The sequence below is a fragment of the Botryllus schlosseri genome, chromosome 2 (assembly GCF_051294905.1).
Source record: "Botryllus schlosseri isolate E-star chromosome 2, Bs_hap1, whole genome shotgun sequence".
NCBI classification, from domain to species: domain Eukaryota; kingdom Metazoa; phylum Chordata; class Ascidiacea; order Stolidobranchia; family Styelidae; genus Botryllus; species Botryllus schlosseri.
Window position 1 is genome coordinate 30443146 of NC_137237.1, and position 16420 is coordinate 30459565.

Consider the following 16420-nt stretch of genomic DNA (forward strand, 5'->3'; position numbering starts at 1 on the left):
CGATATGTTCAAGGGTAACGTGAGCCTTCCGAATATAGCGAGTAGACTGATGTTTCGTGATTGCTACGATATCACTCTTCTGAATAAGGCCAATGCTGACCTTCACGAAACGATTCTGAGCAACTTGATAGGAGGTTTGTCACAGATTACGTCACGGTACGCTATGGCGGGTGAAACGAAAATACGCAGTCTTCGCTACGGTGACAGTGCTAAAACCGTCAAGAAAGTAGTAGGATACGACGCAAATGCCCTCTATTTGGGATGCATAAATCAAAATATGCCAACGGGTTACCCTATAAGGTGGATTTATGACGAGGAAAAGCAAAAATTCCATAAACAGCGCGTTTGGCCTACTCATGCGGAGCGCGAATGGTTGGAATACGAAAGTCACGTTCGTGACATCAAAATTCAGCACGCGTGGAACGGTAGTCAAGTGAGAATCGGAAATAAACGCCTATTTGTCGACGGGAACGCCGGTAAACTCATCTTTCAGTACGATGGGTGCTATTACCACGCTTGTAGGAGCTGCTTCCCTGATAAAGAGAACACCGAGAGGCGTGAACTCACCAAACAAAACACGGAATATTTGGAAAAATTGGGATATACCGTTATCCGAATGAAGGAGTGCGTTTGGACGAATATGAAACGAGACCCTGAAATTGCGCAATTTGTCTCAAAGTTCGAGCGTAAAGTCACGAAAGCGTATTATCTCACTGAGGCGCAGTTGCTCAAGCGCACGCTCGACGGCTCATTTTTCGGTGCAATCGAGTGTGACATTCATTGTCCCGACGATTTAAAATCGAAATTCGAAGAGTTACCTCCTTTTTTCAAACATATGGAAGTAAACGAGTGCGATATCGGTGAACATATGCGTGAATACGCCAAGGAAAACAATATTAAGTTTCCAAAAAAATTTCTGGGCTCTAGTTATTTCACGAAAAAACAGTTGTTTAACACGGATTTGCTTCAGTGGTACTTGAAAAGTGGCATGATCGTGACTCGCGTATTCCAAGCTGTTGAATATGAACCAAAACAAGTTTTCACACCCTTCGTTGAGCGAGTATCCTCTGAGCGTCGCAAAGGCGATGTCCTCCCGAAAGATCCGGCCCGTGAAATGGAGGCGTTGACCTGGAAGACGATTGGAAATAGTGCTTTTGGCCGCACTATTCAAAACCCTAATAAATATAGGGAACACGAATACGTTACGTTGGAAGAATTACCGTCGCGCGTTGAAAAAAAATTTTTTGTCGATGCTGTTGAAATTGATAAGAGCGACGAGGGCTTGCTCGAAGTGTCTACGCGTCCGCTAAACATTTGCCACGAAAACCCAATCATTGTGGGCTTCTTTATATTCTGCTGTGCCAAGCTGAGAATGCTCCAGTTCCTATATGACTGTCTGCATGTGTATTTGGACGATAGCGATTGGGCTTTCCTCGAAACAGATACTGATTCGGCGTACATAAGCTTAAGCTCCGATACGATCTATTCTCTCATCAAGCCTTCCATGAAAAAACAATTTTTTGAAAATCACGACAAATGGTTCGTGTCTCGCGCATGTGCAGAGCATAAATGCGATTTTGAGCGAGATCCCGTTGGTTTTAAAACTGATAAAGCTTGCTGCATTGAGGTTCGCAATTACTCGAAACGTATACCGGGTTTATTCAAAGAAGAGTGGATCGGAGATGGGTTTATAGGGCTCAATTCCAAGACCTATTATTGCAAAGGCGACACCGATAAGTACAGCTCGAAAGGGCTTCAAAAAACGGCCAACAAAACTTTCAAAGATTTCAAAGGCATTCTTCAAAATAGATCGATCACGGGTGGCGTCAATAGTGGTTTTCGTTGCTATGGGAGCGATATGTTTACGTATAAGCAATATCGAAATGCTTTGAGTTATGGTTATTATAAAAGGATTGTGCTTAATGATGGAATTCATACATTGCCTTTATCTCTGTAATAAATGGATCGAATACGTACATTGCATGCTCCGTTTCGGATGATCGTAGCTGGTCCGAGCAGTAGCGGGAAGAGTTATTTTACTTACGAGTTGGTGAAGAACGCAGAGAAGATGATTAGACCGGCTCCTGAAAAAATTGTATGGCTGTATAATAATTATCAGGCGTTGTACGATAAAATGAAAGGGGTAGAATTCTCGCAAGGGCTCTCCGAGCTCAAAAAGTTACAGAAAGGAAATAGACACGTTCTCTTGGTGATCGACGACATGATGACGGAAGCGAAAGAGGCCAGAGATCTATTCACTCGATACAGCCATCACGCAAAGATCAGTGTCGTGTTCATATGTCAAAACTTATTCTATAGGGGTCAAGGCTTTCGGGATATGACCTTGAGTGCGAGCTATATCGTGATATTTAAAAATCCTCGTGATGCGAGTCAAATCAGTTTTCTTTCACGTCAAATGTTCCCGGATAAAGCCGGATTCCTTACGGAGGCTTATAAAAAGGCAACTCGAAAACCGTTCTCGTACATACTGGTTGACTTGACGCAAGAGACAGACGAAAATTATCGTCTTCGCAGCAAAATATTCCCACATCAAAAGTTGACGGTATATCAAGAATAAATAAAGCTCGCGCTACAGATTTTAGGGCATTCAACATGTCGAAGAGGGGAAGTAACATATCTCGAAAACGATTGAGCGACTATCACGTTAAATTAAAACTTTTGAAAAACGCTAAAGGGAAACAACGAAAAGAACTTTTATCGAACAATCAATTTTTAAGTTGCGTTTGCCAGTGCGTTCATAACTTGGCTTCGGGGACAGTACGTATCTCCCCGTCTAGAAAGTTGAGGCTTGGAAAACACAAATCCGATATCAGACAATTGCTGGCGCAAAAAACTCGCAGAGGTCAACGGAGGGTGCTACAAAAGGGTGGATTCCTCTCAGGTATAAAAATTATGATAAAATAGAAACTTTTTTCTAACTAGTCTGTTTTAGCTATATTAGGCGCTGCAATCCCCGTCATCGGGAGTCTGTTGGGTAAACTTTCCGGGAAGAATGCGTGAACTACAATTCCCCGCATTTCGAAGCAAGGACGAATGGGAAAAGAAATTTGATAAACATATATCGAAAATTAAAAGCTCTCCATTGAATGCTTCCGAGAAACTTGCTCTGTATAGGCATGGTATTGCTCAACTGAGAAACTTGAGAAAAGACGTAGACGCAGCGACCGCCCGCCCTCCCGCCGCACACACGGGGCTCGCGAGCCCCGTAGCGAAAGAAAAGCGCCCGCAAAAGAAACGCCCGCGCCGGATTCCACAACCTTCGTTTCCCTGGCTTTATAAGAGACAGCGTAAGCCTAATCCCCGTATATACGGGAAAGAATGGGAGACGTAGACTATTTTGATCCGAAACAGCCCAAATCGTATAGGGGCGCTTATTTGCAAAAGGAAAAAGAATGGCTTAAAGGACAAGATACTTATACTTTTCATTTTCCGTTACGTAAGAAATTTAGGCGTGAACGTGTAGTGGTCTCCGGTATCAATGCTCAGTTTCAGAGCGATCTGATGGATCTGCAATCTATTTCAAAGTACAATAGCGGTTTTCGTTTTGTGGTGGTGGTGATTGATATTTTTAGCAAATACCTTTGGATGATAGCGATTAAAAATAAAACTGCTTCAAGTATGATTTCTGCTTTCAAACGTGTGTTTCGTGAACGCGTACCGTTAGTGTTACAAACCGATCAAGGTAGCGAATATACCAATCGCGCTTTCCAGAACTATCTAAAGGAGAACAAAGTTAGATATTTCTATACGAGGAGCGAATTAAAATCCTCTGTCGTCGAAAGAGTGATTCGTAGTATGAAAGCGATCATGTATCGATTTTTCACAAAAAATAACACGAGGAATTACGTGAGCGCTCTCGATGACTTTACTTACTCCTACAACAGGACGTACCATCGTAGCATTGCCATGCCCCCAAACCAAGTGAATTCGTCTAATCAGGAATCGGTTTGGAGAAGACTTTACGGGTTTCAAGAAGCTAAACAACCCGACCTCGCTGTAGGAGTACCCGTCCGTATATCAAAAATTCGAAATCTTTTTGAGAAAAGCAGCCTACCCAACTGGCAACGGGAAATTTTCTATATCGCAGACGCCCAAAAGGGAGATCCCCCAATGTATCGCTTACGTGATTACGGTGGTGAAGTCATACAGGGTAGATTTTATAGAGAGGAGCTCCAACGCGTAAAAGAACCGCAAACTTGGCGTGTCGAGAAGATTATAAGAAGGCGTAAACGCGCGGGACGAGAACAGTATTTAGTGCGCTGGTTGGGATATGGAAGTGGATTCGACAGCTGGGTCGATAAGAAGGATATCGTCTAGTCGGAACCTTTATCAGTTTTTGGCGCAACTAGTAATCATACTGGTCATCGTATCGTTCTCTCTCTATAATCTTACCATTTCGAATGGGAACAAAGAGCTTTGGATATCACTGCTCTCCTCTTGCGTTGGTTATATGCTTCCGAATCCCAAGCTCAAAATATGAGCTACGTCACGCTATTTTCGAACGCTTCCATGGATAAATTTCCTGATAATACAACAGCGAGTTATTGCGTTGAATTGGACGTCCCGAAAAACGTGGAAGATACAGAAGTTTCTCTGGCTGAGATCTCCTTCCCTACGGATTATCAAAAACAGTATAGGATCACGAAGAATAGGTATGGGATCAGATCGCAAAAGAGAACAAGAAAATTTCATTTTAAATTGGGAGAATACGACTCGTTATATGACATGTATAGATCGTTGGAAAGAGACAATCCTGATGCAAAAGTAACATGTTTCCCTGAAAATCATAGTATGTCTATCTCTATACCTCATAACGAGGTAACCGACAAATTGCGACCAGAGACGGACATAGGGCATAGTAGCTTGCTACGCCTCGGAGAATTGTACGGTGCTCTTATGTATAAGGAAACGAAGGAGGAGTTATTGGTGTTTCATTTCCCGAATACTAATTGTACATTGTGGAATTATTTTTTCACCGAGGGTATCATTCATTTGAACTTTCGCATGCGACATGATCCGACTATCGATTTCGTTTATGTTCATTGTAATATCATTGAGCCACAAGAAGATAGCGGTAGGCTCTTACCGTTGTTACGCGTCGTACAGGTAAACGATCGTAAATCATTTTCGAAATATTACACGAAGCCTTTTTATTTCCCTGTTAATATAAATAGGCTAGAACGCGTCGAAATATCGCTACTTGATGAGAAGGGACAGAAAATACCCTTTCGAAGTTCTCCTTCGAGTGTTGTATTGCATTTTCGTAGACGGGGAGTTGCATTATGAAATATATTCATATTACGTCACACGAGTCTGATTTTACTATCGATCTCGCGAAACCGATAGATTCTGGTGAATGGGAGATAGGGCTTGCCGAGTTGTCTTTTAAAAATAATTTTCAGCCCACGTTCGAGCCTTACGACGGCTTATTATGGTACGTGAATGATGCGGAAGGCGATAATAATTTTTATTATTTCCCGGCTGGTGATTATCATGATAAAATTAGTTTGATGAAGCGTATCAATCACGATCAGAAAAAAGCACGATTTATTTGGGTAGATGGTTCTGGTCCGGTCTTGATAGCGGGACCCTACAAGAGTTCCAGCGGTCCGACACTTTTCATGGATAATAGAAACCCCGTTCTCAGAGGAGGCGCTCATTCGGAGGTAGAGCTAGATGGTGGATTACATAGACGAAGAAAAATTCACTTTCAAGGGGAACCTGTGTCCGTGACCAACGTTTTAGTTTATACGGATGTCATCACACCTCAAATTGTAGGTGATACGAGTGCGCCTCTACTACGCAATATCCGCGTTACGACAGGAATAGATGAATATCAGCATATGCTATTCAAAAAAATATATTTCTTTCCTCTGAATACGGAGCGAGTAAGCGAGATACGCGTTATGCTTCGCGATGATAAAGGCGAAGCTATAAAGTTTGGGAACGCGCCTCTTCATCTCACACTTGCTTTGAGACATCATGAGGAGTCATTATTGTTGTGATCGGGAGGCGTTCAGAAACTATTATCACCAACAGAGCGGTGGTGATATCAATTTTTTTCGGGGTAAAGTGCAGAGAGGTCATGGACTTGGAAACTTATTTCGTTCGTTCGGAAGAAGCGTTATGCCCCTAATTTCGAAAGGTGCAAAATCACTCGGGAAGCGTCTACTACATACCGGTGCGCAAGTAGCCTCTGATGTTCTTAATGGAGAGAATGTCGGTGATAGTCTTAAAATACGCGGCAAAGAAGCCGCTGGGAACGCTCTCGATTCTTTACTGAGAAAAGGAAAAATACCAAGACGGGGCCGTAAGATCACGAAAAAGAGACGTCGCAAAGATATTTTCGATTAAATATATATTACACGACGATAAGCATCATTTGAGACTTGAGACTTGATAGATGGCGGAGTTAATTCATGTACAGTCCCCAGAGGGGGTACATCCCTCATTGGATTTATTTCACATTCCCGCGACACAGACTAGCGTTGAAAAGAAAAGAATCATCAAGATAGCGCCGATTTCGAACAACTCTAGTGTGATAACATTCCGCTTTGAGGGCTCAGAAGACTTTATCGATTTGAGCGAGAGCTATTTCTTATTTCATTTACAATTAAAGAAAGGTGGCGAAGCAATTGGCGCCGACGATGATGTTGGTGTTGTAAATAATATCTTGGATTCCTTGATTTCTCAACTACAAATTAAAGTCGCTAACGAAACTTTGAAACAAGATATAAAAGTACAGTGTTATTCGTCCTATCTGCACAATTTATTCGCTCCGCTTGACGTGCAAAGTACCACACTGAGGGCCTCAGGATGGAGAAAAGATACTTTAGGAGAAATGGATACGATCGGTGGAACTAACGCCTCGGCTAACAAAGGATATTACAACAGGAGTAAAGCCTATAAGGATGATAACGTGGTGGAAATACGTGCAAAAATCCATCACGGACTATGTCTGCAAGACCGCTACATCCTACATGACGTGCCTCTCGAGTTTGAGCTTACCTTGAATCCGAAAAGCTTTTTTATGATGGGAGATGCTACCGGTCAATTCACCTTAACGAAAAAGGAATTACAGTTATGTAGCGTACGAGTCAGCGACGATGTGAAGACAGCGATGATGGTGAATGCCCAGGCGAAATATCCGTATATCGACATGAAATTGATCACCCGAACATTTGCGACTGCTACGACGCAGATAGATATCGGGAATCTATACAGCGGGACTCTACCTTCTCGCCTAATCATCGGAATGGTAGCTACGAAAGCCTTTCAAGGAGATGTTACGAAAAATCCTTATAATTTCATACACAATAATATGCAACGACTCGAACTGAAACTGAACGGATTTCTGATTCCGGAGGGAGGTTATGAGCTAGATTTCGATAAGGGTCATTACACGGAGCTTTACCATAACCTGATTGAGGGTACGGGTGCAATGGAGAGAAACACAGGACTCCTAACACCTGAAGAGTTCGCTAGTGGTTTCTGTCTACTGGTTTATAATTTGCGCCCTGATGATTTGGATGATTGCTTTGACTTACAAAAGAGTGGTACCTTAAGTTTACGGATCACATTTCCTGCTGGCGGGCTAACAGCGGAAACTACTTTGCTCTGTTTCATGGAATTCCAGAAGCTATTGCAAATCAGTAGCAGTCGTAAAGTGACCGTGCTATGAACGGGGATGAAATAGACCAAATATTGTGGTGCTGCGAGTCAACAAAACATATTTTCCTTGGCACATTTCCTATCGATCGACTGCCGAGGCGACCTCCTCCTCCTTATGCTATCGTGATCAATTATGACGAAGCTCGAAAAATCGGAAGTCACTGGATATGCATTTACGCGGATGAGGATGAGACACATTTTCACGATAGTTTTGGCTTAATGCCACTGAAATACGAGATTGCCTGCTTTATAGAACCAGAAAATTATACCTGCTCTATAAAGCGTCTGCAGCACAAACGTTCCAGAGCGTGCGGTCATCATTGCCTAAGCTTCATCGTCCATAAGGCGCGCGGATGGAGTACGGAACGTTATTTAAATTCCTTTGGCGAAGATCATCGCAAGAATGATTCGATCGTGCGACGCTTCGTCAAGGAGCTGAAGCAAGAATATGAAATTGTGTAAATGTATATGCGAATAAAATCAATAGTTTCAAAGTTTGCTTAGTACGTTTAAGGGCGATATTCGCTACGTTCATTATAGCAATCATCTCAATCAGCAGTAGCGACTTGCTTTCGGTTAGGTGATAGTGGCTACATATTACCATTATCTAGCAAGAACCAGGAATTTGTATTGAGTGACTTCGCTCCTACAGCAACTTACATTACGGCGGTACTGAACATCGAGTAATAAGCGGGACTAGGCAGGCTACCCTTAATGCGAATTTGCATTTTGCTGGTACAATCTATGCTATAGTTGAGCGACTTTGATACGACCTCAGCACACTTCTTTGATATAGCTGCGCAACGATCTAGACTTGAACGTCGGCGTCTGGGACAGATGTGATGTTATAGCCCGCAGTTGCATAGCGTTTTAGGAGGTAAATTATAGCATAGACATAGGTTATAGATTTAATTCACTGTCGGAAAAGCATCAGTGCACTAGCTATTAAAATCACATATCTAAAAGCAGCAGCTTATGGACTTGTAAAATCGACATAATGCAAATCACATATCTAAAAGCAGCAGCTTATGGACTAGTGGCTTCATATTATCATCATCTAGCAAGAGTCAGGAATTTGTATTGAGTGACTTCGTTCCTATAGCCCCGATTGAGTGACTTCGCTCCTACAGCAAACGCAGCTTACATTACGGCGGTACTGAACATCGAGTAATAAGCGGGACTAGGCAGGCTACCCTTAATACGAATTTGCATTTTGCTGCTACAATCTATGCTATAGTTGAGCGACTTTGATACGACCTCGGCACACTTCTTTGATATAGCTGCGCAGAGATGTAGCCTTGAACGCTAGCGTCTGGGACAGATGTGATGTCAGTGATCTGAAATGTTATAGCCCGCAGTGGCATAGCGTTTTAGGAGATAAATTATAGCATAGACATAGGTTTAGCTATAGATTTAATTCACTGTCGGAAAAGCATCAGTGCACTAGCTATTAAAATCACATATCTAAAAGCAGCAGCTTATGGACTTGTAAAATCGGCATAATGCAAATCACATATCTAAAAGCAGCAGCTTATGGACTAGTGGCTTCATATTATCATCATCTAGCAAGAGGCAGGAATTTGTATTGAGTGACTTCGTTCCTATAGCCCCGATTGAGTGACTTCGCTCCTACAGCAAACGCAGCTTACATTACGGCGGTACTGAACATCGAGTAATAAGCGGGACTAGGCAGGCTACCCTTAATACGAATTTGCATTTTGCTGCTACAATCTATGCTATAGTTGAGCGACTTTGATACGACCTCGGCACACTTCTTTGATATAGCTGCGCAGAGATGTAGCCTTGAACGCTAGCGTCTGGGACAAATGTGATGTCAGTGATCTGAAATGTTATAGCCCGCAGTGGCATAGCGTTTTAGGAGATAAATTATAGCATAGACATAGGTTTAGCTATAGATTTAATTCACTGTCGGAAAAGCATCAGTGCACTAGCTATTAAAATCACATATCTAAAAGCAGCAGCTTATGGACTTGTAAAATCGGCATAATGCAAATCACATATCTAAAAGCAGCAGCTTATGGGCTAGTGGCTTCATATTATCATCATCTAGCAAGAAACAGGAATTTGTATTGAGTGACTTCGCTCCTACAGCAAACGCAACTTACATTACGGTGTTACTATACATCGAGTAATAAGCGGGACTAGGCAGGCTACCCTTAACACGAATTTGCATTTTGCTGGTACAATCTATGCTATAGTTGAGCGACTTTGATACGACCTCGTCACACTTCTTTGATATAGCTGCGCAAAGATGTAGCCTTGAACGCTAGCGTCTGGGACAGATGTGATGTCAGTGATCTGAAATGTTATAGCCCGCAGTGGCATAGCGTTTTAGGAGATAAATTATAGCATAGACATATGTTTAGCTATAGATTTAATTCACTGTCGGAAAAGCATCAGTGCACTAACTATTAAAATCACATATCTAAAAGCAGCAGCTTATGGAGTAGTGGCTTCATATTATCATCATCTAGCAAGAGCCAGGAATTTGTATTGAGTGACTTCGTTCCTATAGCCCCGGCAAACGCAGCTTACATTAATACGGCGTTACTGAACATCGAGTAATAAGCGAAGCTAGCCAGGCTACACTTAATACGAATTTGCATTTTGCGGGCACAATCTATGCTATAGTTGAGCGACTTTGATACGACCTCGGCACACTTCTTCGATATAGATATAGCTGCGCAAAGATGTAGCCTTGAACGCTACCGTCTGGAACAGATGTGATGTCAGTGATCTGAAATGTTATAGCCCGCAGTGGCATAGCGTTTTAAAATGGGAGATAAATTATAGCATAGACATAGGTTTAGCTATAGATTTAATTCACTATCGGAAAAGCATCAGTGCACTAGCTATTAAAATCACATATCTAAAAGCAGCAGCTTATGGACTTGTAAAATCGGCATAATTTCAGTAGTTAGATGCTTGCTACAACTCGCAATTTATCAACTTTAGGTCGTGAGTAAAGCAAGAATTCATAGACTAACATCCATCTCAAATCCGAAGTGCATACCCGCGTAATTATAACCAAATTTAGTGCGAATCTATACGGAAATGTAGCCTAAATCACCTGCGTCATTAGGTGAAGTGCATAGCGCGATAGTTGTGATAAATGCGAAATTTTCCGAGCGTAAATTGCGTATATGCGATGTCGGCGTTTTGATCTGAAATGAAATGAGCGAATTTAAATATAGGTGATAAACTATTGCTCTAGCTAATTATTATAACCACACCGAGATTCGAGTAATAAGCGAGCCTAGATAGTCTACCTTTAACAGAAAACTTGCGTATACATTCGAATTTGTGCGACTTCGGCTATATTGCCGGTTAACATTATAGCAACGCGCAGGACTCACCATTACGTTAGCTATTGGAGAAATCTCAACGTAAATCAATCTGCGTTCACAATTCGCGTAAGCTAATGCTGCATCGGGAAATTATAGCTAAATTGAGTTTAAATTGACACGAAAATACATTGGTCTTACCTCAGCTGCGATACCTGCGTCCCTGCGCACATGGCAATACTTGTAATAGAAATGTGAAGTTTTCAGAATGCGAATTGCTTTACGTCGGAACTAAACATTCTAATTCGTAACGCCAGCGCGGCGTTTTCTTGGAAACGCAACTATATTTAGAATGTTCTAATTCCCATTATCGATGTGGCCCGACTTTTTGGAATCGCAACTATATTTAGAATGTTCTAATTCATATTGTCGATGTGATCCGACTTCTTGGAATCGTAAGCAACTATATTCGTGCCGCATTTACACGCGTCAATTTCTTGGAATAGTATTCGGCAATATGCGCGGTGCATGAGCTTTGCGTGATCGTAGGCCTTTATGGTTGCGATATCTGTATTATTAAGTTGCATTTGCAGAATTCCCCGAAATCATTGACTAATTAATGATGACACAGCTGTTATAGTCTTACATTTATGTGTAATAACTCGAAAAAGGTGTTGTCTCGGAATTTAAGAGAGAATCGGCGGTTATATTCTCAAAACAGCTCAATACGGGTAGTTTGCTCAATAGCCTGGTGGTGAGCGACGTGACATTATACCCATCCAAGCCAGGTTCGATTCTAGCTAAGGTAAGTTTTGGCGTGGTAATGAGTGTCATAGGTGCAGCAATCGACATCGCGCTGGTTGATGCTGTGCGCCATATAGATGCGGCAATCAATGCGGTGATGATGTGGCAATGGATGATGTGGCACTATAGGTGTGGCGCTTGATGATGTGACACAGATGAATGTGGTATGTGATGTGCCAATGGATGATGTGGCAATAGGTGTGCTATAGGTGCGGCAATGGGCGTGCTATAGGTGCGGCAATGGGTGGATGATGTGGCAATAGGCGTCCCATAGGTACGGCAATGGGCGGATGATGTGGCAATGTAGGCGTGGCAATTAAGGCGACGTGGCCTTCTGGGATTGGCGGGCAATAAAAACGGATCCCCTTACTACTCTTACTCGAATACTTTTTACGTTGCTTATATGTAGCGGCCAGCATGCTCTATACTGCCCCTTATCCTGTGACAGTTATAGAAGTGCATGATGCTTCTCGTTATTCTTCGTTTTTTGCTTCTGACTGCCTCGGCCTCAGCTATGTGTTAATAACGTCTCTAGAGAGAAATTGTTGTATTCTCGATCTTCAACTACATAAGAAACACCGTACACGTTGACGCCCACTTCTGCAGAGTTTGTAGTGCTATTCAATATTCATATTTTCATCTGTCCAGGGGGGACGAGGAACCAATAATAACCTCCGACGACGAGACTTGAACTCTAGTGGTGCTAGAGAGTACAGGCATCGTTATGTCAGCTAAACTGCGTGCTGTATCGAGCCAGTGTTGCCAATTTAACGATTTTGTCACTAGATCTAGCGATTTTGCACTCCGTTTAGCGACAAAAAATATCAATCTAGCGACTAGCGATAAATCTAGCGACTTTTAAAAAATAATTAGCGATTTTCTAGCGATTTTTTTTCAAAAATATCTGATATCAATCAGTTTTCAGCAGCAACATTATGCACATTTACCATATCTTATGCGCGCTACAGTGTCAGCACGCATCGTCGATCTGCATTCAGGTAGCGTGCATGGATAGGAGCGTCAATACTGACTTTCCTGGTCAGCGGTCAGTTTAGCGAAGTTGGCCATAACTTTTCCAGGCATAGAAATCTAAAGTGTCACGTTCGCCAAACTCGTCAAGATCCTTACCAATTCACCCTCAACACAATACGAGTAATCACAATCATGCTCGTCCAATGTAGTGTGCTATACAAGGTCCGATATTTGAACTCTTTACATCCACGCCAAACGATTATAGGGTCCACCCCTCGCCTAAAAGATTGACATCACGAGTGTCTTAGGGATTGCATCTAACTTTTGACACCTACACACGAGACGTAACAGTATAGCGTACTATCTATCGCGATCCAAGATAAATGAAAAAAAAGATTACGTCGCTGACTTTTGACATTAACACAAGATGTAACAACAGGATGAAATTATCCCCCCCCCCCTTTCAACCCCCCACACACACAAAAATGAAATCACGAGTTTCTATGCGCGCTGCTGGATAACAGAAAAACATTCTTTAATAAACATATTTGATATATCGTCGCTGATTTGATGCACGGATACTCGGGAAACAGGATGGCCAGTGGCCATAAGTAGTGGTAGGCTATGTACTTATAGCCGGTTGGCCCTCTTATTCTAAAGTGCATGTCGCTACTTATAGTGGCCGGCAAACACTGTGCAAGTCATTCTGTGTGCGAGAGTGCTCCGCCATAGTTTAGGGAAGGATAGTCCCTTTCCGCAATCATCGGTATAGCGTGCATCACGTATTCACGGACGCATCGAGCAATTAAGGCACTTGTATATCTAGCATGCTTTTCACCGCAAATTCTATTTCAGCGGCAGTAATTGATGGTGTCCTGCCAATATATGGTGAGTGGTTATAACTGCAAATCTGGTCACGCTGAGCAATCATGGCGCAGAGCGATTTGTTTTGTTGAAATGCACCGCACATTTTGCCCGGTTTTTAAATGACTGGTGCGTATTATGAACTAGAAATATGATAAGTGGCATTTGACACAGCTGATTACAATATATCTGACAATAAAATGGATATTCGTTCTCAATCTAGCAACTTTTGGTATTAATACAGATTTAGCGACTTTTTTTTCAAGATTTAGCGACATCTAGCGATTTTAAACACCAATTTTAGCGATTTTTGTCCATCCGGAGTTGGCAACACTGTATCGAGCAGGAATCCCTTCGGATAGGTATTAGGTACCGACTTTACAAATATACTAACTCGCGGTAGCTGGATCTATTAATCCTGCGTTCCCTCTTCTCCTTTCAGCTCAATGTTGCCTACAATTTCCTCACGAATATATATTGGTCGAATGAATATGAATAAAGAAGGATGCGTATGAGTTCACACGTAATTGAGATATTGTACACGATCGCAGCTAAACCCTGACTGATAATAAGCGGGAACGGGTCTACAAAGAATCAATGATGTCGTAAAGAATCGAGTCGGAAAAACTGACAATTTCTTTAGTGAACTCAGTAGAGAGAGAGAGATGATATTCTTTTTCGCCTGCACCATCGAGATGCTTTGACGACGGAGTTGCGGTACGGCCCCATGAGGTCAGGGCCATTCCCAACCTGGACAACAAAAGTTGGAACCACCACATTCCCAAATCTTCTGAAATTTGGTACATGCATAGATGAGTTAATTTCGAACACAATAAAGTTTATTTGAGGAAAATTGATCCCCGGGGTCAAAAGTTATGTCATTTTGAAAAATTGACAATTTTTTGCTCATTTCAGCTCTGCAGCATTCAGGTTTATCAATGTAAAATTCAAAAAGGTGTAAACAGATGTTGGATTACAGTTGAGATTTGGCACTGGGTTTTCTGAGTAGCTAGTATATTGGTCTATATTCTCATGTGGTATTGAATGCCATGCGGTGTAGTGTTAAAGGTTAAATTGAGGCGAAACTTGGTCGATGGTCTGAAATCGGTCAAGCGTTACACAATTTAGAATGCGAATTGAGCAAAACCTTATAAGTATATTCCAGCGAGTAGGTTATCATATGAAAGCTGGTTACAAAGACAATTTTCCATAGCTTTTTCATTTTGGTTTTTTGACTGTAAGGTGGGGAAATCGCCATCTCAAGAGTACACTGCATTTGTACATGGATATGCTTAAGTTTGGAATACGGTAAACCGATGGTTCCCATACTTTTTTGACTCAACACACCTTGTTAAGCTCAACTTATATTCATCACTACCCCTGAAGACTATATGTCAATTTCCAACAACCTATTTGAAACCAAGAGCTGTTCCTTGGGTATATATTAATGGGAAATTTTAAAAAATAACCTAACCGTTAACATCGCTGGTCAGCCCGTTTCCAACACAGATAATGACAAATATCTCGGGGTTTTATTGGACTCGGACATGTCCTGGAAGAGTCATATTCAGTCTCTACCCTAAATTATCACCGAAGTGCGGCCTGTTCTACAGCCTTGGACGCTTCATGCCAGCCTGGGTTCTTCTGATACTCTTTAAATCCCTAATCTAATCGAAGTTACAATATGGCATCCTTTGTTGGGTGGCTGGCAATAAAATTGCACTCGAGCCACTGCAAAAACTATAACATGAGGTACTCCGTATCATAGCTAGAGCCCCATAGAAGCCTGTTGGTCCATCCAACAAGTCGCTGCTGAAGAGATTCGGTGTCCTAAACATAGAAGATATGCGAAAACTAGAAATCGCGAAGTTTATGTATCAGTTCCACTGCGGTCGTTGCCCCGAATATTTCAATGACTTTTTTACCTCGGAATCAAAAGCGCACAAGTACAACACACGCGCGTCCACGTCGTCCAAATATCACATGATCGACCGAAAAGATCATCGCTCCGTCCAATATGCCGGACCTGATGTGTGGAACAGTATCCCGCCGGCTATCCGACAGTCGACGAGCATGTCCACATTCAAGTCGAAATACAAGCAATTACTACTAAATGAATACTAGTCCATCCCCAAGCGTACCGGACCACGACTGACCTATCGATCTCGCCTTCCATGACATGCCACCCCATTTTTGTCGCTTGCTTTTTTCTATACTATCTTCTTTACTTTTCATTCAGTGTGCATGCCTCCTCTTTACATAGCCTAGGCCAAGGTGGGTGTCCGATTTCATAGACTATTCCAAGTCGCTGCGACACCTTCCTACCTTTCATTGTATCGCATTTCTGTGGTGCATTGAGCTGATAAAATTGCTAATAAACCAATGATGATGATGATGTGCATGCCTCCTCTTTCCATCGCCTATAGGCCAAGGTGGGTGTCCGATTTCATTGACTACTCCAAGTCGCTTCGACACCTTCCTATCTTTCATTGTATCGCATTTCTGTGGTGTATTGAACTGATAAATTGCTAATAAACCAATGATGATGATGAGAATAGCTACCCATTGCTCCCGTCGTTTATCCGTCCTTTGCAAAATTTCTCAACTTTGACATTCAGAGTTATATTGTTCAGCAGAAACTCTACCGATAGTGATCTGAATGTCGAGGTAAGGAAATTCAACATAGGTGCGGGTTAACGACGGGAGTAAGGGTGACCCAGGGGGTCGCCAACTCAAAATGGGTCGCAGGCCACTTTTCAAAATTCCTAGAGGCCGCGCGGGCT

The 16420-nt window shown here is 42.2% G+C and overlaps 1 protein-coding gene and 1 long non-coding RNA gene across 2 annotated transcripts in view; one reads left to right on the forward strand and one right to left on the reverse strand.

Moving 5' to 3' along the window:
• Positions 1-16420, forward strand: part of LOC145457575 (transient receptor potential cation channel subfamily V member 6-like) — a 343103-nt gene that overhangs the window by 106588 nt on the left and 220095 nt on the right. The gene's annotated exons all lie outside the window — the stretch shown is intronic.
• LOC145457843 (uncharacterized) lies at positions 7995-12160 on the reverse strand. Its single transcript, XR_013920978.1, has 3 exons — positions 11199-12160; positions 10784-10877; positions 7995-8127 (listed from the first exon to the last, which is right to left on the reverse strand). It is a non-coding gene; the product is annotated as an uncharacterized LOC145457843 (long non-coding RNA).